Source organism: Ranitomeya imitator, chromosome 1 (genome assembly GCF_032444005.1).
Source record: "Ranitomeya imitator isolate aRanImi1 chromosome 1, aRanImi1.pri, whole genome shotgun sequence".
Classification (NCBI taxonomy): Eukaryota; Metazoa; Chordata; class Amphibia; order Anura; family Dendrobatidae; genus Ranitomeya; species Ranitomeya imitator.
Genome location: NC_091282.1, coordinates 489,539,481 through 489,565,423, shown reverse-complemented (window position 1 = coordinate 489,565,423; position 25,943 = coordinate 489,539,481). Strand labels below are relative to the sequence as shown.

Below are 25,943 nucleotides of genomic sequence, written 5' to 3'. Positions count from 1 at the left end.
TACTCGTGTTAGTGGATTTCTGAACAAGTCCAGTTGGCCAAGAGGGTAAACTACCAGATAGGATGTGCATGCTCCACTTTCCTTCTACAGTGTGCTTAGTTCTTCTAACATGATATATTTCTGAAATGCACTTTGAGTCCCAATGTAAATGAGATGACATTCTAAGGCTTGAAATAACCCATCATACTACAGATATTTTTGGGCCGGTGCTTAGTCATCTCTTGAGCAATATGTAGGAGAGCGTGTCATGTTTCGTTTCAATACTAGGGTTTAACATGTAACTTTGCAAAATGAAATATTTCCATATGGTCTGCTTAAATAGCTTCCTTGTGAAAAGAATTCCTCTTACACTGTAGCCTGACAGAAGTAGATCTGTGGGCTGGATGTGATGGAGTTGTCAGAATGCTGCAAGGCTTTGGAAACTCTACACCATTTTTGGTTTCAGAAGAAATCTTGTATTTTGTCAAACCATACTTTACCGGACAATACTTTCAGTATTCTGCAGGGGGATTGGTTGTTTTGTGCATATATCAGTTCCTACCTTGGTGGGCGGGAGCCTGCTATGGCGTGCCACGTCTATCGGCGCCTTCGTCCCTCATTTAACCCCTTAGTGACAGAGCCAATTTGGTACTTAATGACCAAAGCCAATTTTTGCAATTCTGACCACTGTCACTTTGAGGTTATAACTCTGGAACGTTTCAACGGATCCCACTGATTCTGAGATTGTTTTTTCGTGACATATTGTACTTCATGTTAGTGGTAACATTTCTTCGATATTACTTGCGATTACTTATGAAAAAAATGGAAATATGGCAAATTTTTAAAATTTTGCAATTTTCAAACTTTGTATTTTTATGCCCTTAAATAAAAGAGATATGTCACAAAAAATAGTTAATAAATAACATTTCCCACATGTCTACTTTACATCAGCACAATTTTGGAAACAAATTTTTTTTTTTGTTAGGGAGTTATAAGGGTTAAAAGTTGACCAGCAATTTCATTTATACAACACTTTTTTTTTTTTTTTTTTTTTTTTTTATAGGGACCACATCACATTTGAAGTCATTTTGAGGGGTCTATATGATAGAAAATAACCAAGTGTGACACCATTCTAAAAACTACACCCCTCAAGGTTCTCAAAACCACATTCAAGAAGTTTATTAACCCTTTACGTGCTTCACAGGAACTGAAACAATGTGGAAGGAAAAAATGAACATTTAACTTTTTTTTGCAAACATCTTAATTCAGAACCATTTTTTTTTATTTTCACAAGTATAAAAACAGAAATGTAACCATAAATTTTGTTATGCAATTTCTCCTGAATACGCCAATACCCCATATGTGGGGGTAAACCACTGTTTGGGCGCACCGCAGAACTTGGAAGTGAAGGAGCGCCGTTTGACTTTTTCAATGCAAAATTGGCTGGAATTGAGATCGGACACCATGTCACGTTTAGAGAGCCCCTGATGTGCCTAAACAGTGGAAACCCCCCACAAGTGACACCATTTTGTAAACTAGACCCCTTAAGGAACTTTATAACGTAGAGCCGTGAAAATAAAAAATCACATTTTTTTTCTACAAAAATGATTTTTTGCCCCCCAATTTTTATTTTTACAAGGGTAACAGGAGAAATTAGACCACAAAAGTTGTAGTGCAATTTCTCCTGAGTACGTCGATACCCAATATGTGGGGGTAAACCACTGTTTGGGCCCACCGCAGAGCTTGGAAGAGAAAGAGTGCCGTTTTACTTTTTCAATGTAGAATTGTCTGGAATTGAGATCAGACGCCATGTCGCGTTAGGATAGCCCCTGATGTGCCCAAACAGTGGAAACCCCCCACAAGTGACCCCATTTTGGAAACTAGACCCCCCATGGAACTTATCTAGATGTGTGTTGAGAACTTTGAATGCCCAAGTGCTTCACAAAAGTTTAGAATGCAGAGTCGTGAAAATAAAAAATATTTTTTTTTTCCACAAAAAAGATTTTTTTTAGCCCCCAAGTTTTTATTTTCGCAAGGGTAACAGGAGAAATTGGACCCCAAAAGTTGTTGTCCAATTTATCCCGAGTATGCTGATGCCCCATATGTGGGGGTAACCCACTGTTTGGGCGCACGGCAGAGCTCAGAAGGGAGGGAGCACCATTTGACTTTTTGAGCGCAAAATTAGCTGTCGTGTTTTGGAGACCCCCTGATGTAACTAAACAGTGGAAACCCCCTAATTCTAGCTCCAACCCTAACCCCAACACACCCCTAACCCTAATCCCAACCCAATCCATAATCCTAATCACTAACCCTAACGATAATCACAACCCTTACCCCAAAACAACCCTAATGTCAACCCTAACCATAACCCTAATAAAAACCCTAAATCCAACACAACCCTAATCCTAATCTCAACCCTAACCTCAAACCTAACCCTAATCCCAAGCGTAACCCTAATGCCAACCCTAACCCTAATAACTCTAATCCAAACCCTAACCCTAACTTTAGCCCCAACCCTAACCCTAAAGCTACTTTCACACTTGCGTCGTTTGGCATCCGTCGCAAGCCGTCGTTTTGGACAAAAAACGGATCCTCCAAATGTGCCCGCAGGATGCGTTTTTTGCCCATAGACTTGTATTGCCGACGGATCGTGACGGATGGCCACACGTCGCGTCCGTCGTGCACTGGATCAGTTGTTTTGGCGGACCGTCGGCACAAAAAACGTTCAATGTAACGTTTCTTTGTATGTCGCACATGCGTGGCCGTAACTCCGCCCCCTCCTCCCCAGGACATAGATTGGGCAGCGGATGCGTTGAAAAACTACATCCGCTGCCCACGTTGTGCACAATTTTCACAACGTGCGTCGGTATGTCGGGCCGACGCATTGCGACGGCCCCGTACCGACGTAAGTGTGAAAGAACCCTAACCCTGAATTTAGCCCCAACCCTAGCCCTAATTTTAGCCCCAACTGCTGTTCTCCTGCCGGCCGGCAGATGGAGACAGATGGCGGGCGCACTGCGCATGCGCCCGCCATTTTCTTTTGCCGACGGCCAGGAGGAGCAGCAGGAGGACCCAGGGACACAGGTGAGTATGGCAGGGTCCCCGAATCCCCCTATTTCTCTGTCCTCTGATGTGCGATCACATCAGAGGACAGAGAATTACACTTTGACTTTTTTTTTTTTTTTTTGCGGTCGCCGGTAAACAGTTAATTACCGGCGATCGCAAAACAGGGGTCGGTGAAACCGACCCCGATCATGCTCTTTGGGGTCTCGGCTACCCCCGGCAGCCGAGACCTCCAAAGGTTCTCCCGGGGGCCGGCCGGCGGGCGCACTGCACATGCGCCCGCCATTTTGAGATGGCGGCGCCCACCGGGAGCCACGAGGAGCACCAGGGGAGATAGGTGAGTATCGGGGAGCTATCTGGGACCCCCTTTCTCTGTCCTCTGATGTGCGATCACATCGGAGGACAGAGAAATTAAAGAGATCACGTTTTTTTTTTTTTTTTTTTGCGATCGCCGGTAAACGGTTAATTACCGGCGATCGCAAATGCGGGGTCGGTAAAAAAACTCCCCGAATCATGTTCTCTGGGGTCTCGGCTACCCCCGGCAGCCGAGACCCCGGAGAAAATCCGCCTCTGGGGGGCGCTACTCACTTTTTCCACAGCTCCGTTAATTAACGGCACTGTGGTTTAAGTACCCTTAGCGGCCGCCGTTAAAAGGCGTATCGGCAGTCGCTAAGGGGTTAAGGTACCGTCACATTTAGCGACGCTGCAGTGATATACACAACGATGCCGATCGCTGCAGCGTCGCTGTTAGGTCGTTGTGTGGTCGCTGGAGAGCTGTCACACAGATGGCTCTCCAGTGACAAACGATGCCGAAGTCCCCGGGTAACCAGGGTAAACATTGGGTTACTAAGCGCAGGGCCGCACTTAGTAACCCGATGTTTACCCTGGTTACCATTGTAAAAGTTAAAAAAAAAAAACAGTACATACTTACATTCCGGTGTCTGTCCCCTGGCGTCAGCTTCCCTGCACTGTCAGCGCCGGCCGGCCGTAAAGCAGAGCACAGCGGTGACATCACTGCTGTGCTCTGCTTTACGGCCGGCCTGCGCTGACGCCGAGGGACAGACACCGGAATGTAAGTATGTACTGTTTGGTTTTTTTAACTTTTACAATGGTAACCAGGGTAAACATCGGGTTACTAAGTGCGGCTCTGCGCTTAGTAACCCGATGTTTACCCTGGTTACCAGTGAACACATCGCTGGATCGGCGTCACACACACGCCGATTCAGCGATGACAGATGGTGATCAGCGACCAAAAAAAGGTCCTGATCATTCCCAGCGGCCAACGATCTCCCAGCAGGGGCCTGATCGTTGGTCGCTGTCATGCATAACGATTTAGTTAACGATATCGTTGCTACGTCACAAAAAGCAACGATATCGTTAACGAAATCGTTATGTGTGAAGGTACCTTAAAGGTACCGTCACACTAGACGATATCGCTAGCGATCCGTGACGTTGCAGCGGCCTGGCTAGCGATATCGTCCAGTGTGACAGGCAGCAGCGATCAGGCCCCTGCTGTGCCATCGCTGGTCGGGGAAGAAAGTCCAGAACTTTGTTTCGTCGCTGGACTCCCCGCAGACATCGCTGAATCGGCGTGTGTGACACCGATTCAGCGATGTCTTCGCTGGTAACCAGGGTAAACATCGGGTTACTAAGCGCAGGGCCGCGCTTAGAAACCCGATGTTTACCCTGGTTACCATCGTTAAAGTAAAAAAAAAAACAAACGCTACATACTTACCTAACGCTGTCTGTCCCCGGCGCTGTGCTTCTCTGCTCTGGCTGTGAGCACAGCGGCCGGAAAGCAGAGCGGTGACGTCACCGCTCTGCTTTCCGGCTGCCCGGCGCTCACAGCCAGAGCAGAGAAGCCCAGCGCCGGGGACAGACAGCGTTAGGTAAGTATGTAGTGGTTGTTTTTTTTTACTTTAACGATGGTAACCAGGGTAAACATCGGGTTACTAAGCGCGGCCCTGCACTTAGTAACCTGATGTTTACCCTGGTTACTGGGGACCTCGGGGTCGCTGGAGAGCTCTGTCTGTCTGACAGCTCTCCAGCGATCAAACAGCGACGCTGCAGCGATCCGGATCGTTGTCGGTATCGCTGCAGCGTCGCTTAGTGTGACGGTACCTAACGAGATTGATGGAGCTAATCAGCCGTTGTACTACCAGTCTGTCATTCTAGCTCTGCTGGCGTTCTTTCATCTTTGGAACAAACTCAGCTTTGCCACATAGTAACATAGTAACATAGTTAGTAAGGCCGAAAAAAGACATTTGTCCATCCAGTTCAGCCTATATTCCATCATAATAAATCCCCAGATCTACGTCCTTCTACAGAACCTAATAATTGTATGATACAATATTGTTCTGCTCCAGGAAGACATCCAGGCCTCTCTTGAACCCCTCGACTGAGTTCGCCATCACCACCTCCTCAGGCAAGCAATTCCAGATTCTCACTGCCCTAACAGTAAAGAATCCTCTTCTATGTTGGTGGAAAAACCTTCTCTCCTCCAGACGCAAAGAATGCCCCCTTGTGCCCGTCACCTTCCTTGGTATAAACAGATCCTCAGCGAGATATTTGTATTGTCCCCTTATATACTTATACATGGTTATTAGATCGCCCCTCAGTCGTCTTTTTTCTAGACTAAATAATCCTAATTTCGCTAATCTATCTGGGTATTGTAGTTCTCCCATCCCCTTTATTAATTTTGTTGCCCTCCTTTGTACTCTCTCTAGTTCCATTATATCCTTCCTGAGCACCGGTGCCCAAAACTGGACACAGTACTCCATGTGCGGTCTAACTAGGGATTTGTACAGAGGCAGTATAATGCTCTCATCATGTGTATCCAGACCTCTTTTAATGCACCCCATGATCCTGTTTGCCTTGGCAGCTGCTGCCTGGCACTGGCTGCTCCAGGTAAGTTTATCATTAACTAGGATCCCCAAGTCCTTCTCCCTGTCAGATTTACCCAGTGGTTTCCCGTTCAGTGTGTAATGGTGATATTGATTCCCTCTTCCCATGTGTATAACCTTACATTTATCATTGTTAAACCTCATCTGCCACCTTTCAGCCCAAGTTTCCAACTTATCCAGATCCATCTGTAGCAGAGTACTATCTTCTCTTGTATTAACTGCTTTACATAGTTTTGTATCATCTGCAAATATCGATATTTTACTGTGTAAACCTTCTACCAGATCATTAATGAATATGTTGAAGAGAACAGGTCCCAATACTGACCCCTGCGGTACCCCACTGGTCACAGCGACCCAGTTAGAGACTATACCATTTATAACCACCCTCTGCTTTCTATCACTAAGCCAGTTACTAACCCATTTACACACATTTTCCCCCAGACCAAGCATTCTCATTTTGTGTACCAACCTCTTGTGCGGCACGGTATCAAACGCTTTGGAAAAATCGAGATATACCACGTCCAATGACTCACCGTGGTCCAGTCTATAGCTTACCTCTTCATAAAAACTGATTAGATTGGTTTGACAGGAGCGATTTCTCATAAACCCATGCTGATATGGAGTTAAACAGTTATTCTCATTGAGATAATCCAGAATAACATCCCTCAGAAACCCTTCAAATATTTTACCAACAATAGAGGTTAGACTTACTGGCCTATAATTTCCAGGTTCACTTTTTGAGCCCTTTTTGAATATTGGCACCACATTTGCTATGCGCCAGTCCTGCGGAACAGACCCTGTCGCTATAGAGTCACTAAAAATAAGAAATAATGGTTTATCTATTACATTACTTAGTTCTCTTAGTACTCGTGGGTGTATGCCATCCGGACCCGGAGATTTATCTATTTTAATCTTATTTAGCCGGTTTCGCACCTCTTCTTGGGTTAGATTGGTGACTCTTAATATAGGGTTTTCATTGTTTCTTGGGATTTCACCTAGCATTTCATTTTCCACCGTGAATACCGTGGAGAAGAAGGTGTTTAATATGTTAGCTTTTTCCTCGTTATCTACAACCATTCTTTCCTCACTATTTTTTAAGGGGCCTACATTTTCAGTTTTTATTCTTTTACTATTGATATAGTTGAAGAACAGTTTGGGATTAGTTTTACTCTCCTTAGCAATGTGCTTCTCTGTTTCCTTTTTGGCAGCTTTAATTACTTTATCTAAAAAACTATTTTTCTCCCTATAGTTTTTTAGAGCTTCAATGGTGCCATCCTGCTTTAGTAGTGCAAATGCTTTCTTTTTACTGTTAATTGCCTGTCTTACTTCTTTGTTTAGCCACATTGGGTTTTTCCTATTTCTAGTCCTTTTATTCCCACAAGGTATAAACCGCTTACACTGCCTATTTAGGATGTTCTTAAACATTTCCCATTTATTATCTGTATTCTCATTTCTGAGGATATTGTCCCAGTCTACCAGATTAAGGGCATCTCTAAGCTGTTCAAACTTTGCCTTCCTAAAGTTTAATGTTTTTGTGACTCCCTGACAAGTCCCCCTAGTGAAAGACAGGTGAAACTGCACAATATTGTGGTCGCTATTTCCTAAATGCCCAACCACCTGCAGATTTGTTATTCTGTCAGGTCTATTAGATAGTATTAGATCTAAAAGTGCTGCTCCTCTGGTTGGATTCTGCACCAATTGTGAAAGATAATTTTTCTTGGTTATTAGCAGAAACCTGTTGCCTTTATGGGTTTCACAGGTTTCTGTTTCCCAGTTAATATCCGGGTAGTTAAAGTCCCCCATAACCAGGACCTCATTATGGGTTGCAGCTTCATCTATCTGCTTTAGAAGTAGACTTTCCATGCTTTCTGTTATATTTGGGGGTTTGTAACAGACCCCAATGAGAATTTTGTTACCATTTTTCCCTCCATGAATTTCAACCCATATGGACTCGACATCCTCATTCCCTTCGCTAATATCCTCCCTTAAAGTGGACTTTAGACAAGACTTTACATAGAGACAAACCCCTCCTCCTCTCCGATTTTTACGATCCTTTCTAAACAGACTGTAACCCTGTAAGTTAACTGCCCAGTCATAGCTTTCATCTAACCATGTCTCGGTTATTCCCACTATGTCAAAGTTACCTGTAGATATTTCTGCTTCTAGTTCTTCCATCTTGTTTGTCAGGCTTCTGGCGTTTGCGAGCATGCAGTTTAGAGGATTTTGTTTTGTTCCAATCTCCTCACTGTGGATTGTTTTAGAAATGTTCTTACCTCCCTTCTGAGTATGTTTTCCTGGGTCGTCTTTGTTCGAGTCTAATGTTTTTCTTCCCGTCCCCTCTTCTTCTAGTTTAACGCCCTCCTGATGAGTGTAGCGAGTCTTCTGGCGAATGTGTGTTTCCCAGGTTTGTTGAGGTGTAGTCCGTCTCTGGCGAGGAGTCCATCATACCAGTAATTCACACCGTGGTCCAGGAATCCAAATCCTTGTTGTCTGCACCATCGTCTTAGCCAGTTGTTTGCATCAAGGATCCTGTTCCATCTCCTGGTGCCATGCCCATCTACTGGAAGGATAGAAGAAAAAACTACCTGTGCATCCAGTTCCTTTACTTTCTTCCCCAACTCTTCAAAGTCCTTGCAGATTGTCGGTAGGTCCTTCCTTGCCGTGTCATTGGTGCCAACATGTATCAGAAGAAATGGGTGGACGTCCTTGGAGCTGAAGAGCTTTGGTATCCTATCGGTCACATCCTTGATCATCGCACCTGGAAGGCAGCATACTTCTCTTGCAGTTATGTCCGGTCTGCAGATGGCTGCTTCTGTGCCTCTCAGTAGTGAGTCTCCCACCACCACCACTCTTCGTTGCTTCTTGGCTGTACTTTTTGCTGTCACTTGTTGCTGTGTGCCCTTTTCTTTTTTGCTTGCTGGTATTGCTTCATTCTTAGGTGTGCCATCTTCATCCTCTACAAAGATTTGATATCGGTTCTTCAGTTGTGTGGTTGGTGATTTCTCCATGGTCTTCTTGCTTCTTTTGGTCACATGCTTCCACTCATCTGCTTTTGGAGGTTCTCTGACACTTTTTGCACCTTCTGTGACCAGTAGAGATGCTTCTGTTCTGTCTAGAAAGTCTTCATTCTCTTTGATGAGTTTCAAAGTTGCTATTCTTTCTTCCAGACCCCGCACCTTTTCTTCTAAAAGGGCCACTAGTCTACACTTCTGACAGGTGAAATTGGATTCTTCTTCTGGTCGATCTGTGAACATGTAGCACATGCTGCAGCTCACCATGTAGGTTGTCACATCTGCCATGTTGCTCCTAGATCCTGCTGACTTGCTGTGTGTTTTCCTTCTTGTGTAATCTACTCAGCCAAGCTCTCTTGCAATAATGTCCTACAGGCAAAAAATGCTTTCGAAGCAGCTGGTCCCGGCTGTACCCAACGATCTTCTAGCTTAGGGAGACTTCGCTTCTCCCAGAAGGCACCTGGAATATGCAAATTAGCCTCCTGAAGCTTGAATCCCTGGTTTGGTGATGCTTTCGAAGCAGCTGGTCCCGGCTGTACCCAACGATCTTCTAGCTTAGGGAGACTTCGCTTCTCCCAGAAGGCACCTGGAATATGCAAATTAGCCTCCTGAAGCTTGAATCCCTGGTTTGGTGATGCTTTCGAAGCAGCTGGTCCCGGCTGTACCCAACGATCTTCTAGCTTAGGGAGACTTCGCTTCTCCCAGAAGGCACCTGGAATATGCAAATTAGCCTCCTGAAGCTTGAATCCCTGGTTTGGTGATGCTTTCGAAGCAGCTGGTCCCGGCTGTACCCAACGATCTTCTAGCTTAGGGAGACTTCGCTTCTCCCAGAAGGCACCTGGAATATGCAAATTAGCCTCCTGAAGCTTGAATCCCTGGTTTGCACATAGTTGGCTGCATTTTCCTCCACATTTTGCTCTTCATTCCAGAACAGTTTATTCTTCCTGCTACAATATACGCAATTGCGCGACAACTGTTCTGTACGCAAGACCAAGTTTTATTATCGGCAAATGTGCTTTTAGGGGCATGTCTCCCTCTGTGAGTAATGATTCCTGGAAGGATTTTCTTGTATGGTAGCTCAATGTCTCTAGAAGCTTTGAATTGATCCTAGAATTCCTTAAATTTTACCCTAAACACCATATTGTGTGCCATCTATTATAGGCCGTGTGTGCAGTACTCACATTGGTACCAGATTTGGTGTCCTTTTGTTTTGAAAACTGAAAAATAAAATTTGAGTGGTCTTGTATTAGACCGTGCAAAAAAAAAAATAGAGGCATTGGGAAAAAAAAAAAATGTAAATTTTCAAACTTGTGTTGAATCAACTTTATTCAAAATGGTGGTATTAAACTACTCACAACCTCCCTTGATTAAATACGTTACAGGGTATAGTATTACAAAAAATACATTAATGGGGGTTTTCTGTTGCTGTTCAGCCGCACAGGCTCTGAAAATGACAATCTATTCCAAATAGAGACAAATTTGTGTACAAAAATTCATATTATGCTAATTCAGTACTGAGCTCTGCCGTTTGTCCAAACAACTTTTTGACTAGATGTGGGGCATCGTCACTGTCGTTAGAAAGTGGATTACACATTGTGAGGTCCACTTTTTTGGCGTTGTCTCTTGAAAAAGTGAAAACATTGGGGATAAAGCAAGATTTAAGAGGTAAAATTTAATTTTTTTTTTCATTACACTTTGCATTGATTCCTGTGTTGCATCTGGGAAAAAAAAATCTGACCCAAATTTTTGACGTATTTGAGTGGATTTTTAAAATGGTATGTTTATGAAACAGATTTTGTGTATGTGTTGAAAAAATGAGAAATTGCTGCTAAACTTTTAAGGGCACTATTTGACACCCTCAGATATGTGAATAGCTTTTAAAGTGATACATACTTAATTCTTTGCTGTTTTTCACAGTAAGGGTATGTTACGTAGAGCCGCAGCGTCAAACACGCAGCGCCCAGATGTTACAACGTAGTGGAGGGGATTTCATGAAATCCCGTTTCCACTATGCATTAAAAGACGCATGGGGCAGACCTGCGGAAACAGACATGCGGCACGTCTTTTCAGAACGCAGCATGTCTGTTTACAAAGAGGCGACGCTCCGTCACCGTGCCGTAAATTTACCATAGACTAGACTATCATTAGATGCGATAAAATCGCATCTAATGATTAGTTACATGCGTAGAAACTGCGTAAATGCAGCTTACTACACATGTCTCCTAATTTACATGCCGGCTCACCTGTCCCACCGCCGGAAGTCCCTCGTCCACTGCAGTTCTCGCGATAACTAATGTTATCGCAAGAACTGCCGTGCACGTGACCGGGACTTATCTCCGGTCACTAGTCTGGTTCTCACAAACAGCTGATCAGCTGTTTGCGAGAACGCTGTAGTGTAGGTGATCGCTGGAGAGTTATCTCTGGCGATCATCTACCGACTCTGCTACATCTAGATGTCAGGCATCCAGATGTAGCAGAGCTGGACTCGTCTACACTGAGTGCACATTGTTGTGAATTCAGCTTTTGGGCTCCCTCCGGTGGTTGTAGAGGGTAATGCAGTTGTGCCTGGATTGTAGGAGTGGACATGTGTATCTACTAATTGCAGGACTGACTGGGGTATATAGCTTTGCAAGATCCTTTAGTCATTGCCAGTTGTCCATTGTTCTTGAAGGATTCACTTCCCTGCTGGTCTTTCCAGTTTGCTGTGCTTTTCTACAAAGATAAGTCCTGGCTTTGTTTTTGCTGTCCACCTGCAATGGACCTTATAGTTCTGTGCATTTTCATGTTTTTGTCTTGTCCAGCTTGGTCTGTGAAGGATTTTTTGCAGCCTAGCTGTTTCTCTGGAGATGCAGATATACCCCCCATGTCTTTAGTCAGATGTGGTGATCCGTATTTTCTGCGGTGGATATTTTCTAGTGTTTTTATACTGACCGCATAGTACTCTGTTCTATCCTTTCTTTTTAGCTAGTATGGCCTCCTATGCTAAAATCTGATTTCATATCTGCGTATGTTATTTCCCTCTCCTCTCACAGTCAATATTTGTGGGAGGCTATCTATCCTTTGGGGATTTTCTCTGAGGCAAGATAGGTTTCCTGTTTCTGTCTTTAGGGGTAGTTAGATCTTAGGCTATGCCGAGGGGTCTAGGGAGTGTTAGGTACCTGCTGCTTTTAGTTGCGCTGCTAGGTTCAGGGTTTGCGGTCAGTACAGGGACCACCTTCTCCAGAGTACGTCTCATGCTGCTCCAAGGCCACCAGATCATAACAGCACATACACCATACAACATGCGACATGCAGCAACATGTGACATGCAACACATACATACAGTACATTAAACATAGAGTACATACTCACTACTCCCTGATCCGCAGAAATCCAATTAAAACGAGTGTCCCACAACGATCTCCCGTGGAGAGCAGGAGCATCAGCTGATGCGACCGCTCTCCAGGGGCTCCAGGAATATAATGATGGAAGGTATCTTTCCGCACTGTATTCCTCCGCCACTGTAAAAAAAGTCCCTAGTCTCACTTGTGGCACTGCTGTGTGAGAAAGTTCCCACACAGCAATTCCATAAAGTGAGACCCTGAACTGAGGTAACCTCAGTGATGCACTGCAGGAGCCATTGTCTCCTGTCAGTGTGTAACTGAGGGTCCTATAGAACAGTGACATCACCCGATGTCGCTGTTCTGTAGAGCAGATCGTCGTGGGAAACTCGTTATTAATTGGACTACGGCGGACAGGTAGTATACGGTTTATTATTTTTCATTTTTTGCAGGTGATCGAGTATGGTTAGTATGGTTAAATTAAGAATAATAAAATACTTTTTTCTGGCTCTGTATTTTTTTTTAAAACTCTTTCACTACTCTAGGATTAATAATGGATAGGCGTCTTATTGATGCCTCTCCATTATTAACCCGGCCTAATGTCACCTTACAATAGCAAGGTGACATTAACCTCTTATTACCCCATATCCCACCGCAACACGGGAGTGGGAAGAGAGGGGCTTAGTGCCCTTAACTTTATAGCCAGTAAAGGCTACGCAGACAGCTGCGGGCTGATATTCATAGCCTAGAGAGGGGCCATGGGTATTACCCCCTTCCCAGGCTACAAATATTGGCTATTGGCTTTCCCCCTCTGGCGCAGAAAATTACGCGGGAGCCCACGCCGTGTGTTTTTTTTTTTTTTTTTTAAATTAAATGTTCATTCATAAACATCGGCCTTGCTATTACATATCTACTAGATGGTGGCCCGATTTTAACGCATTGTGTATTCTAGAATATGTATGTATTTCGCACTGTGAGAGGGGGTTAAATTCCACGCCAATATCGTTGATAGGTCGCAGCCAGCTGCGTATTATATAGCACAGCCCACGTAGTGTATAGCACAGCCCACAAAAAGAATTAAAATAAAAAATAGTTATATACTCCCCTTCCATCGTTCACTGAAGCTGTCCCGCTCCTCGCGATGCGGCCGGCAGCTTTTGTTCCCAGAGATGCATTGCGAAATTACCCAGATGACTTAGCGGTCTTTGCCAGAGACCGCTAAGTCATCTGTGCAATTTCGCAATGCATCTCTGGGAACGGAAGAAGCCGAGAGCATCTGGAGGAGCGGGACAGCTGTGGAGGCGACGGAAGGTCAGAATAGTATGATTTTTTTTTTTTTTTATTACTTTTACCATTCTATCTCTTTACTATTGATGCTGTGTAGCCAGCATCAATAGTAAAAAAGTTGGTCTGGGAGGAGGGAGGGGCCAATTCGTGGCCAGACTGCTGGCTGCGACCAATCAGCGACTCAGGATTTCCGTGACAGACAGACAAACAGACGGAAGTACCCCTTAGGTGATGATCTAGATGGATAATCTATCTATAGATAGATATATCTATAGATACATAGATATAGTAATCTATAAATATAACATCGGGCTTGGTATTTATCTAATAAATTACCATTATGACATCAAAGTCGCTGTGCCCGTTGCTGATTGGTCGAGGCCTGGCGGCCTCGACCAATCAGAGACGCGGGATGTCTACGTCCTTTATGACATCATCGTCGCTGTGCCCGTTGCTGATTGGTCGAGGCCTGGCGGCCTCGACCAATCAGAGACGCGGGATTTCTACGTCGATGCTGTGCCGGTCTCTGATTGGTCGAGGCCTGGCGGCCTCGACCAATCAGAGAGCCGGGATTTCCAAGACAGACAGACAGACAGACCCTTAGACATATAGATATAGATATATACTAGATTGTGGCCCGATTCTAACGCATCGGGTATTCTAGAATATGCATGTCCCCGTAGTATATGGACAATGATGATTCCAGAATTCGCAGCACACTGTGCCCGTCGCTGATTGGTCGAGGCAACCTTTACGACATCATCGTCGCCATGGCAACCATTGAGACATCTACGTCTATACTGTGCCCGTCGCTGAATCAGAAACGTGAGATGTCTACGTCCTTTATGACATCATCGTCGCTGTGCCCGTTGCTGATTGGTCGAGGCCTGGCGGCCTCGACCAATCAGAGAGCCGGGATTTCCAAGACAGACAGACAGACAGAAAAACCCTTAGACATATAGATATAGATATATACTAGATTGTGGCCCGATTCTAACGCATCGGGTATTCTAGAATATGCATGTCCCCGTAGTATATGGACAATGATGATTCCAGAATTCGCGGCAGACTGTGCCCATCGCTGATTGGTCGAGGCAACCTTTATGACATCGTCGCCATGGCAACCAATATGACATCTACGTCGATACTGTGCCCATCGCTGAATCAGTAACGTGAGATGTCTACGTCCTTTATGACATCATCGTCGCTGTGCCCGTTGCTGATTGGTCGAGGCCGCCAGGCCTCGACCAATCAGAGACGCGTTATGTCTACATCCTTTATGACATCATCGTCGCTGTGACCGTTGCTGATTGGTCGAGGCCTGGCGGCCTCGACCAATCAGAGACGCGGGATTTCTACGTCGATGCTGTGCCGGTCTCTGATTGGTCGAGGCCTGGTGGCCTCGACCAATCAGAGAGCCGGGATTTCCAGGACAGACAGACAGACAGACAGACAGACGGAAAAACCCTTAGGCAATTATATATATAGACTAGATTGTGGCCCGATTCTAACGCATCGGGTATTCTAGAATATGCATATCCCCGTAGTATATGGACAATGATGATTCCAGAATTCTCGGCAGACTGTGCCCGTCGCTAATTGGTCGAGGCAACCTTCATGACATCGTCGTCGCCATGGCAACCATTATGACATCATCGTCGCTGTGCTCGTCGCTGATTGGTCGAGGCCTGGTGGCCTCGACCAATCAGAGAGGCGGGATTTCCAAGACAGACAGACAGAAAGACAGACAGACGGAAAAACCCTTAGGCAATTATAGATAGATAGATAGATAGATAGATAGATAGATAGATAGATAGATAGATAGATAGATAGATAGATATAGATATATATATATAGATATATATATATAGATATATATATATAGATATATAGATATAGATATATATATAGATATAGATATAGATATAGATATAGATATATATATATATATATATATATATATATATATATATATATATATATATATATATATATACATTTAACCCCTTAGTGACCGAGCCAAATTTTTGAAATCTGACCAGTGTCACTTTATGTGGTAATAACTCTGCAACGCTTCAACAAATCCCAGTGATTTTGAGATTGTTTTTTCGTGACACATTATACTTTATGATAATGGTAAATTTAGTTCAACATTTTTTGTATTTATTTATAAAAAATATAAAAAATTTGAGAAAAATGTTAAAAAATTAGCAATTTTCTAAATTTGAATGATTATTCCATTAATCCAGATAGTCATACAACAGCAAACCATTAATAAATAACATTTCCCACATGTCTGCTTTACATCAGCACCATTTGTAAAATGTTATTTTATCTTGTTAGCATTTTAGGAGGTTTAAAATTGTAGCAGCAATTTTTCATTTTTTCAAAGAAATTTACCACATTTATTTTTTTAGGGACTTATCCATGCTTGAAGTGACTTTAGGGGTCCCATATATTGGGAAACCCCCAAACGTGATACCATTTTAAAAACAGCACCCCTAAACATATTGAAAACTGCTGTCAGGTAGTTTATTAACCCTTCAGGTGCTTTGCAGGAATTAATGCAAAGTGGCATGACAGAAATGAAAATGTGTATTTTTACCACCTAAATGTTGCTAACTTCTAAACAGATTACTACAGCCGTAAGACCCTAAGGCCGCTATTTGGTCATGAATTGCCATCGCAAACATCAGGACAACAAAATCATGATCTGAGGGCACCAATTGGGATAAAGAAGAAGCCCTCACACTCTGTTAAACATTTATAATGATGTAGTCACTATTGACAGCAGCATCTAAGGGGTTAAACAGATTTAGAAGGTGCAAATACTGATCGTGGCTGATACAGCAAGTTGTCAGCTATTGTGTACAGCTGACAGCTGCTGGATTGTCACCTGTATGGGGAGGCTATTCTCTTATATCTCAGGTCAGTTAAAAGACGTATTGGCGGTCATTAAGGGGTTAATGATAGATAATAGATACGATAGATCTATTATCTTTCTCCTTCGCCTCATTGGGGGACACAGGACTGTGGGGTGTATGCTTCTGCACTAAGTAGACATGAAAAAAGTTAGCTCCTCCTCCGTCGTATACACCCTGACACTGGCTACCAGAGAATCCAGTTCTTGCTTAGTGTCTGAAGGAGGCACACCTCTGGGTCCCGGATCCTCGGACCCTTATTTCTTTCAACTTCATATGGATTGAGAGGGGCGACGGATCCTTTTGAGGGTCCGATCTCCCCAAACCAGCAACGGGCAAGCACGTGCGAGTACCTCCACGTATCCTTTCCCGCGACGTGGGATTGCACACCGGACTTGACCCTGACCACCCTAAGGTATTTAAGACCATAGGCTGTACAGGTGCCCTCTGATGTCTGTGTGATTCCCCCCTGATTTCTACACCTAGGTTCTGCTGCGGTGTTAGAGGGGTGGTGGACGGTCCCTCTCCTTTTCCCAAAGGTGGAAAATGGAGCTAGGGTTAACACACAGTCATATTCTCTGCCCTCCCCCGCTAGCCCTCTTTTCTCAGAGGGTTCAGCTTGCAAAAATAGGGGACGGATAGGAAAGGGGCTCCTGATGCAAGCTTTTTTTTACCTCCTAGGCAGCTCCGGGCGTCCCTGCGCCGATCGGTGCCAGGTAATGAGCGGCTCTGCAGTCTCCCTTCAGCTCTGCGGCTTGTCCGGCGCTAGTCGGCGCCGCAGCGGTACAGTGCGGCCGGCGCCGCGGCCTTTCAGGGGCTCCAGGCTCCGGCCTGACATCCCGGGTGCTCTTCCGGGTCATTCTGGCCCGGCTTCCACCCAGAACAGATCGTGCTGTGAGGCTCCGCCCCCTCCGGCGCGTTTACTTCCGGTCCGCCCTCTCCTCTCCATGCTGGGGAAAATCGAGGTCCCGGCTTCGGCCTACTACAGGCCGCTCCAATGCTGCAATCATGGCGTTTCCGCCCCCTGAAGACAGCTGGGGATAAAGGCGGCACATTTTGTGTTCGGTTCCACACTGCAACACAGGGCTGGGGTAAGTGCTTCCCCCTCCAGCCTACAGCAGAAGCACTGTTGTTTTCCCGGTCTAAAGCCCTGGGTATAGCTTTTACAGAATCACTATGTCTAGATAGGTCAAGTCTCACACGGTCCTATATACCGTTTGTGTAGCTTGCCGTGCTGCCCTCCCGTATGCCCAGAGCAATCGTCTCTGTGAGGTCTGCGACTCTGAACGCACTCAGGAGCTCCCCCCCCCCCCCTCTGCGAATTCCCCAACAATCTCTCCAGCTCCTGCCTGTCATGCAAAGGCTGGGGCAGTTCCACCGGAATGGGTCACGTCCTTTTCGCCCTAACTGAAGCAATCAAGTCCGTTCAGACCCCGGCGGTCAGGGCCTGCAGCCCATCTATCTCTGAGAAGGCCTCAGGGTCTCAAAAGCCTTCGGCCTGCTGGGCCGCGCTCATACTAGACAGACGCGTGGAAAGCGAGTTCGCACAGCATCGCCCGGGCCGTCAGGGGCTTCGGCATCCTGGAGGTCCGTATCTCGCTCGCCTTCCTCAGTAGAGGCAGAGAAGTTGAGACAGACGGAGTCAGAAGTTTCCCTTTAACTTTGAGGCTCCTGGGTTTCAGGAGTCTGTTGATAGCCTGATTGAGACTGTCAATTCAGTCTCTGGGGTTAGAAGACGAACTCACCTTACCCTCTGATCACAAGGTCTCATTTAAGCGGGCCAAACGGTCCCATAGAGTTTTTTCCTCTCTCCCCGAGTTTGAGGACATGATTCGGAATCGGGAGCTCCCGGACAAGCTTTTTTCGGGGCAAAAAAAAAACACCTTGAAGGATAGGTATCCCTTTGCTACTGAGTTATGTAGTAAATGGGCAGAAAATCCCTCAGTAGATCCCCCGGTGTCTCGTTTAGCCTCTAGCACTTTGCTATCTCTCCCTAATGGCTCGTGCATTAAGGATCGTCTTATAGAGAGCTTTACTAGTTCCATTTTTTTGAGGCTTCAAGTTCAGCATTTTTTCCCTCTTTTGCAGCAACTTGGGTTACTAAGGCTATATGTCTTGGTCAGAGTCTTTAACAAAGGCTCTTCAAGAAAGAGATTTGCCAGCAGAGTTGTCAGAAATGTCTTCTCAGATAGCTCTTGCGGGTAGCTATCTGATCAATGCATCCTTTGATGCTGCAGACTGTACCTTCATCTGCTGCGGCTAACGCAATTGCCATTAGAAGGGCGCTCTGGTTAAGAACATGGGCCGATTCTACTTCTAAAAAGTCTTTCAACCCTACCCTACCAGGGGGGTGGCTTATTCGGAAAAAAGCTGGATCAGCTTATCTCTGACTCCACAGGAGGGAAGAGCTAGCTTTCTCCTCAGCAGAGGATTAGACAGCTTTTTCGTCGCCAATTCCAGGCCCGCTTCAGATCCTTTCGTAATACTAGATGGGCTCCAGCATCGGGCTCTGCGGAGCAGGGTCGACCCAATCAGGATCGAGACAATCGAGTCTCCTATACGGCCCATCAGGGGGGAAAGATGCTTTCCCAGTCTACTATATCCAGAGGATCTAGGACTCAAGGGTTTTCGGCCAAGTGACTGGAGACCTCCTCGGAGTGCCTCCAACAGAGAAGGCGGACGTCTACTTTTGTTTCACCAGGTCTGGTTTTAAGTTATCCACGGCCAGTGGGTGAGAGAGCTCGTATCTTCAGGTTACAAGATAGAGCTAGTCTGTCAGCCTTCTCCCCGGTTCTTCCCAGGTCCGAGTCCTACTGACAAGACCTGTATAATTCCATAGGGTCCCTTCGTCTCTGCGGGGTTATTTCTCCTGTTCCAAGTGAAGAAAGGTTTCAAGGATTTTATTCCAATCTTTTCGTAGTACCCAAAAAGGACGGAATAGTAGGACCCATTCTGGATCTGAAACGCTTAATCGGGTTTGTCCGCGTTCGTCACTTTCGGATGAAATCTCTCTGGTCAGTTATTGCCTCAATGGAAAAGGGAGAGTTCTTGGCCTCAATAGACATTCAGGATGTCTGCCTACATATTCTCATTTTTTTTTTTTTTTTTTTTCCTTCTCATCAAAGATTTCTCCGGTTCGCCCTAAACATCCTACACTTCCAGTTCACGGCTTTACCCTTCGGACTGGCCTCCGCTCCCAGGGTGTTCACGAAGGTCATGTTCACTGTGGTGTCCATTCTGCACTCTCGAGGGATAGTAGTCTTGCCTTATCTAGACGATCCTCTGATTTAAAGGACCGTCCTTTCAGGCTTGCAAGTAAAAGGCCAGCTTGTTCTTGACTCCCTTTCTCGTCTGGGTTGGCTAGTAAATTTAAGGAAGTCATCCCTAGAACCATCTCGGAGGTTTTCATTTCTAGGCATGATTTTCGACTCCTCTCAAGTCCTGTCGATCCTTTCCCAGGACAAGGTCCTAGCCCTTCAGTGGGAGGCGAGGAATCTCCAGCAACCGTACCCTCATACGATCCGATCCTGCATGAGGGTGTTAGGAAGGATGGTTGCAGCTATAGAACCAGTACCACTTGCACAGCTTCACCTTCGACCTCTCCAGCATGCAATCTTACCAGTAGAATCAACTATCTCTCAAACCGCAGATTTCTGTTGTCTCCCCAGGTTAGGCAGGCTCTTTCATGGTGATTAAACAGCTCGTCCCTACTGGGGGGGGGGGGAAAGCTCTTTCCCCCAACCTATTGGCTGGTAAGTCACAACAGACGCCAGTCTCCTCTGTTGGGGAGCAGTGTTGTTTTCTCCACACAGCTCAGGGGCGTTGGTCTCCTCAGGAATCAGATCTCCCCATCTATCTCTTAGAGATTCGGGCGGTTCGACTAGCTTTACATTATTTTTGCTATCTTCTGGCGGGCGCCCTGTCCGAATTCAATCGGACAACGCCACAGCCGTGGCCTACATAAATCTTCAGAGGGGCACCCGCAGCAAGGCAGCCATACAGGAGGTAAAAGAAATTCTGTTCTGGGCTGAGAGGAATCAGTCGGTGATTCCTGCAGTCCACATCCCAGGTGAAGAGAACTGGGCAGCAGATTTCCTCAGCCGTCCGGGTCTGGCGTCAGGGGAATGGTCTCTCCATCCCGAAGTATTTCAGCAAATATGCCATCTATGGGGGACTCTGGATGTGGATCAAATGGCGTCCAAGTGGAATGCCAAGGTACCCAGACTTGTCTCCCGGTACCGAGATCCACAGGCGATCGCCGTGGATGCGCCAGTACTGACTTGGAACCAGTTTAATCTCTCTTATCTGTCCCTCCTCTGGTGCTGCTCCCGAGGGTAATCCAAGAAGATCAAGTCAGAAGGAGCGCCGGCTATTCTGATCGTTCCGGGTTGGCCACGGCGAACCTGGTATGCGGACCTAGTACAGCTTTTCGCCAGAGTTCCGTGGCGGCTCCCCAATTGTCCAGATCTTCTATCTCAAGGGCCGTTTTTACCACCAGAACTCAGGGGTCCTACGTTTGACGGCCTGGCCGTTGAATCTTGGGTTTTTAACTCAAGCAGGGTTCTCCCAAGAGGTATCAGATATCATGATTAATGCATGTAAAACCGTTTCGGCCAGAATTTATCTTTACACTTGGAAAGTCTTTCTTTCTTGGTGTAGAGGGCGCGGGCTGCCTCCTGTGCGTTTTTCCGTCCCTAATATTCTAGCCTTTCTCCAAGCAGGACTGGATTCAGGGCTTGCTCCAAGTACTCTTAAAAGGCAAATTTCAGCCTTATGTCTTTTTTTTTTTTTTTTTTTTTTTTTTTTTTTAGCGTAGGATTGCTACTACCTGTCAGGTCTGACCCTTTTTTTTTTTCAGGGAGTCGCTCATTAGGTCCCTACTTATAAGACTCCTTTGGAAGCTTGGGACCTTAATTTAGTCTTAAGGGCCTTGCAGGAGGCTCCCTTAGAGCCTCTTGAGGATATTTCCTTGACTTTCCTTTCTTGGAAAGTCGTATTTTTAGTGGCCTTAACTTCCATAAGGCGGGTATCAGAACTGCCAGCCCTGTCCAGTCGTACTCCCTTTCTACGTTTTCTTCAGGACAAGGTAGTACTCGGACCAGTACCTTCCTTTTTGCCGAAGGTTGTTTCCTCGTTCCATTTTAATGAGGATATAGTTCTTCCTTCTTTTTGCCTGGCGCCTACGCACCGTGTAAAAGAAAAAGGAGGAAAAAAAAAAAGCTCTCCATAAGTTGGACCTGGTGAGAGCGCTGAGGAGATACGTTTCCCGTACGGCTCCTTTCCGTCAGACGGATGCTCTGTTTGTCCTCCCAGGGGGTCGCAGGAAGGGATGCGCGGCCTCAAAATCTACCCTGGCCAGGTGGATACGTGCGGCCATTCTGGAGGCCTATTGCACCAAGGGCATGATGGTTCCGGCTGGAATCAAAGCTCACTCCACTAGAGCAGTGGGGGCTTCCTGGGCGATTCGGCATCAGGCCTCAGCAGAACAGGTTTGCAAAGCTGCAACCTGGTCTAGTTTGCATACCTTTGCCAAACATTATAACGTCCTCTCCCAGATCTCTGCAGATGCAAGTCTGAGTAGAAGGATTCTTCAAGCGGCGGTAACGCTCTTATAGACAACAGTGGTCTGGATAATTATTATTGGTGAGTTAATTTCCCACCCAGGGACTGCTTTAGGACATCCCACAGTCCTGTGTCCCCCAATGAGGCGAAGGAGAAATAGGGATTTTTGTGTTACTCACCGTAAAATCCTTTTCTCCGAAACGCTCATTGGGGGACACAGCTCCCTCCCTGGTGGCTACTGTCTTTTTGTATCTGATATTATCAGAGTGAGGTTTTTTTCTAGACTTAAGTTTTCTGTATTTATGCTGATAATATTATTTTTGCTTCTCCTACTGCTTTTGCACCAAACTGGATTCTCTGGTAGCCAGTGTCAGGGTGTATACGACGGAGGAGGAGCTAACTTTTTTTATGTCTACTTAGTGTCAGCCTCCTGGCGGCAGAAGCATACACCCCACAGTCCTCCAATGAGCGTCTCGGAGAAAAGGATTTTACGGTGAGTAACACAAAAATCCCTATTTCTATCCCATATCTATCATCTATTTATCGATCTATCTGTCTGTGTATGTAAACATTATTCTTCAATGGAGTATGTAAATGAAGAGGTTGGACAAGAAATGACATCACCCTTTTTTTTTTTTCTTTTTTTTTTTGTTATATCTTTATTGAGCTTACAAAAACACACACATCCGCATGAAAAACGCAGGTGACCTGCCAGTGACCTCAGGTGCAGATTTTACCTGCGTAAAATCCTGACCAAATCCTGATGCAATCCTGAACGTGGACACATACCATTACTGGTCGGGTTGTTATTCTGCCTTCCAACTTTATTTGCAGCATTTACATTTTTATATTGTTTTTTGCATGTACTGTTTTAGAAGCTGCATTTATCTACTTTTTTGAGCAGTCCACGTTTCCACGTTCAGGAAACGATGCGTTTTGGATGCTGCGTTGAGCCACAGCGTCAAAAACGCAGCGTCCAGATGTTACAGCACAATGGAGGGGATTTCATGAAATCCCGTCTCCACTATGCATTAAGACGCATGCAGCATACCTGCGGAAACGGACTTGCGGCGCATCTTTTAAGAATGCAGCATGTTCTTGCAGTGCATAAACAACGCAAGGACAACGCAGGTGACCTGCCTGTGACTTCAGGTGCAGATTTTATCTGCATAAAATCCTGACCAAATCCTGATGCATCCTGAACGTGGACACATACCCTAATATTTCCTACCAGGGATAAATTTATCTAGTGTGATCTTACTGTACCAGCACTTTCTGATGTGGTGTTTTTTCTGCCCTCCCATGCACTTTGATACATGCGGTTTCTGGGTGTTGCACTTGTGATATCATCTATTCTACTTTGTTTATGAATTTTTTTCCTGTGGCTACTTTGTGTTGTCTACATGTATATTTGAATAAATTATGATCTTGATTTTATTTGGGACTTTTTTGCTCTTTTTTTTTTTTTTCTTTTTTTTTCTTGTGTTGAATTAGAGAACCTATACGCCTGACCTTCCTTTTGAGCTAGTTGAGAATCTGGAGCATTACATTTGTTGGTTCCATTAAAGGGAACTTGTCACACCGTTTTTTCAGATTGAGATATAAATACTGTTAAATAGGGCCTGCGCTGTGCGTTACAATAGTGTATGTAGTGTACCCTGATTCCCCACCTATGCTGCAAAATACATTACCAAAGTCGCCGTTTTCGCCTGTCAATCAGGCTGGTCAGGTCGGGTGGGCGTGGTCACAGCGCTGTTTCTTCCTCAGCTTTACGTTGGTGGCGTAGTGGTGTGCGCATGTTGAAGTGACTAATCCACTGTGGGCACGTGAACAAGCAGCGCGCGATCTGCGCTATCACCCCCTGTCATCGGTGGGGGCGGCCATCTTCCTGGGGCCGCGCGTGCGCAGATGGAGTGCTCTGCTGCACGGGGCTTCAGGAAAATGGCCGCGGGATGCCGCGCGTGCGCAGAAGAGATCGCGGCGGCCATTTCCCCAAAGCCGAGTTTGCTCACTACAGGAAGAAGCTGCCTCTCCCGGAGACGTTGGACATGCAGGAACCGCACCAGGAGCGCTGGGAGCAGATGAGTATGTCATATTCACCTTTCCGCGCTCCACCGCCGCCTCGTCTTCCACGTCCTCTGCAGTAACTGTTCACGTCATAGAGGCGCGATGACATATTTATTAGTGTGCGCGCCGCCCTCTGCTGGAGCAGCGGGCAGCGACGAGAGGTGAGTGTCATTTTTTTTTTTTTTTTTTTAGTGCAGCAGCAGCATTACATGTGGCACAATGCTATATGAAGCGTGTATGGGGCCATAAAGAACTGAATGGAGCATTATATGGGGCATCTATGGGGCCATAAAGAACTGCATGGAGCATTATATGGAGCATCTATGGGGACATAACTGCATGGAGCATCTGTGGGGCTATAACTGCATGGGGCATTATATGGGGTATCTATGGGGCCATAATTGCATGGGGCATTATATGGGGCATCTATGGGGCCATAAAGAACTGCATGGAGAATTATATGGGGCATCTTATGGGGCCATAAAGAACTGCATGGAGAATTATATGGGGCCTATTTTGTATGGAGCATCTTATGGGGCCTATTTTGTATGGAGCATCTTATGGGGCCATAATGAACAATGTGGAGCATTATATGGGGCTCCTGATTCAATATGGATATTCAAAAACACTTAACCTACTGATGTCTCAATTAATTTTACTTTTATTGGTATCTATTTTTACTTTTGACATTTACCGGTAGCTGCTGCATTTCCCACCCTAGGCTTATACTCGAGTCAATAAGTTTTCCCAGTTTTTTGTTGCAAAATTGGGGGGGGATTGGCTTATACTCGAGTGTATATACGGTACCTTTTAGAGACGTATGAATAAATTTCATTGTTCAATTAGATTCAGTTACATCACATTTCTTGAACTCCACAATACACCGCAAATAAACAAATCAATTATCACTGAACACTCACTATTACAATCATAGATGACTCGAAATTTAATAATGTACATGCATAATATTTCAAGCATAATTTATAGCAATACAATTGATAACTGCTACATAGTGAGCCATATGGATTGTAGTATCGGTGATACACTTTTTTTTTTTTTTTGCCTCAATGGTCTTTGAGTGATACCTAGTGGTCAGGAGTGTAAAGGAAGGATTGCAAGGTGTGGTGTAAATAGACTTCGTGGCTTAGAGCCGGGAATTACAGTAAGAAAAAGCGCCTACAAAAATATGGTTATTCTCACCTTCCGACAGCCCCCGATCTCCTCAGCGGGGCTCCCGGTACGTTCCATTCCCAGGGATCCTGTGTGCGAAGTACCTTTTTGACGTCACGGTCACGTGACCGCGATGTCATCTCAGGTGATTTGCGCAATGCATGCCTGGGAACGGAAGCCGCCACGTGCACCGCTGAGAGTCGGGAGGACTCCAGAGGCCATCAGAAGGTAAGTATATCCCTAATTTTTATTTTAATTACAGGGATATGGTACCCAAGGGCCAGGAGGAGAGCATAGCCACATGCGTAAAGTGAGCATTTCAATGCAATCCTATGGCTGCGGAATCGCCGAGATTCTGCAGAAATAATGAACATGCTGCGGATTTTACCGCTATGCGATTCCGCAGCGGGAAAATCCGCAGCATGGGCACAGCAACTGCAGAATCCCATAGGATTGCATGGGAATGTGGTTTTTACGCGTTTTTTAGCATTTCTGCTACGGCAAAAAAAGCATGGCAGAAATGCATAAAAAACGCAACATGGGCACACAGCCTAACCTGGAAAGTCTGCAGAGGGGTGAGATCACTGAGTAGGGGAGTGGAACGGTGCTGCACACTGGAGAAAATGACAGGAGGGGAGTATGTTAACTTACATGGTTACA

At 45.5% G+C, this 25,943-nt stretch overlaps 1 protein-coding gene across 1 annotated transcript in view; it reads left to right on the top strand.

Annotated features, from left to right (window-relative positions):
- The window catches only part of TMEM38B (transmembrane protein 38B), a 68,423-nt gene that overhangs the window by 28,817 nt on the left and 13,663 nt on the right, over positions 1–25,943 (top strand). The window lies entirely within an intron of this gene.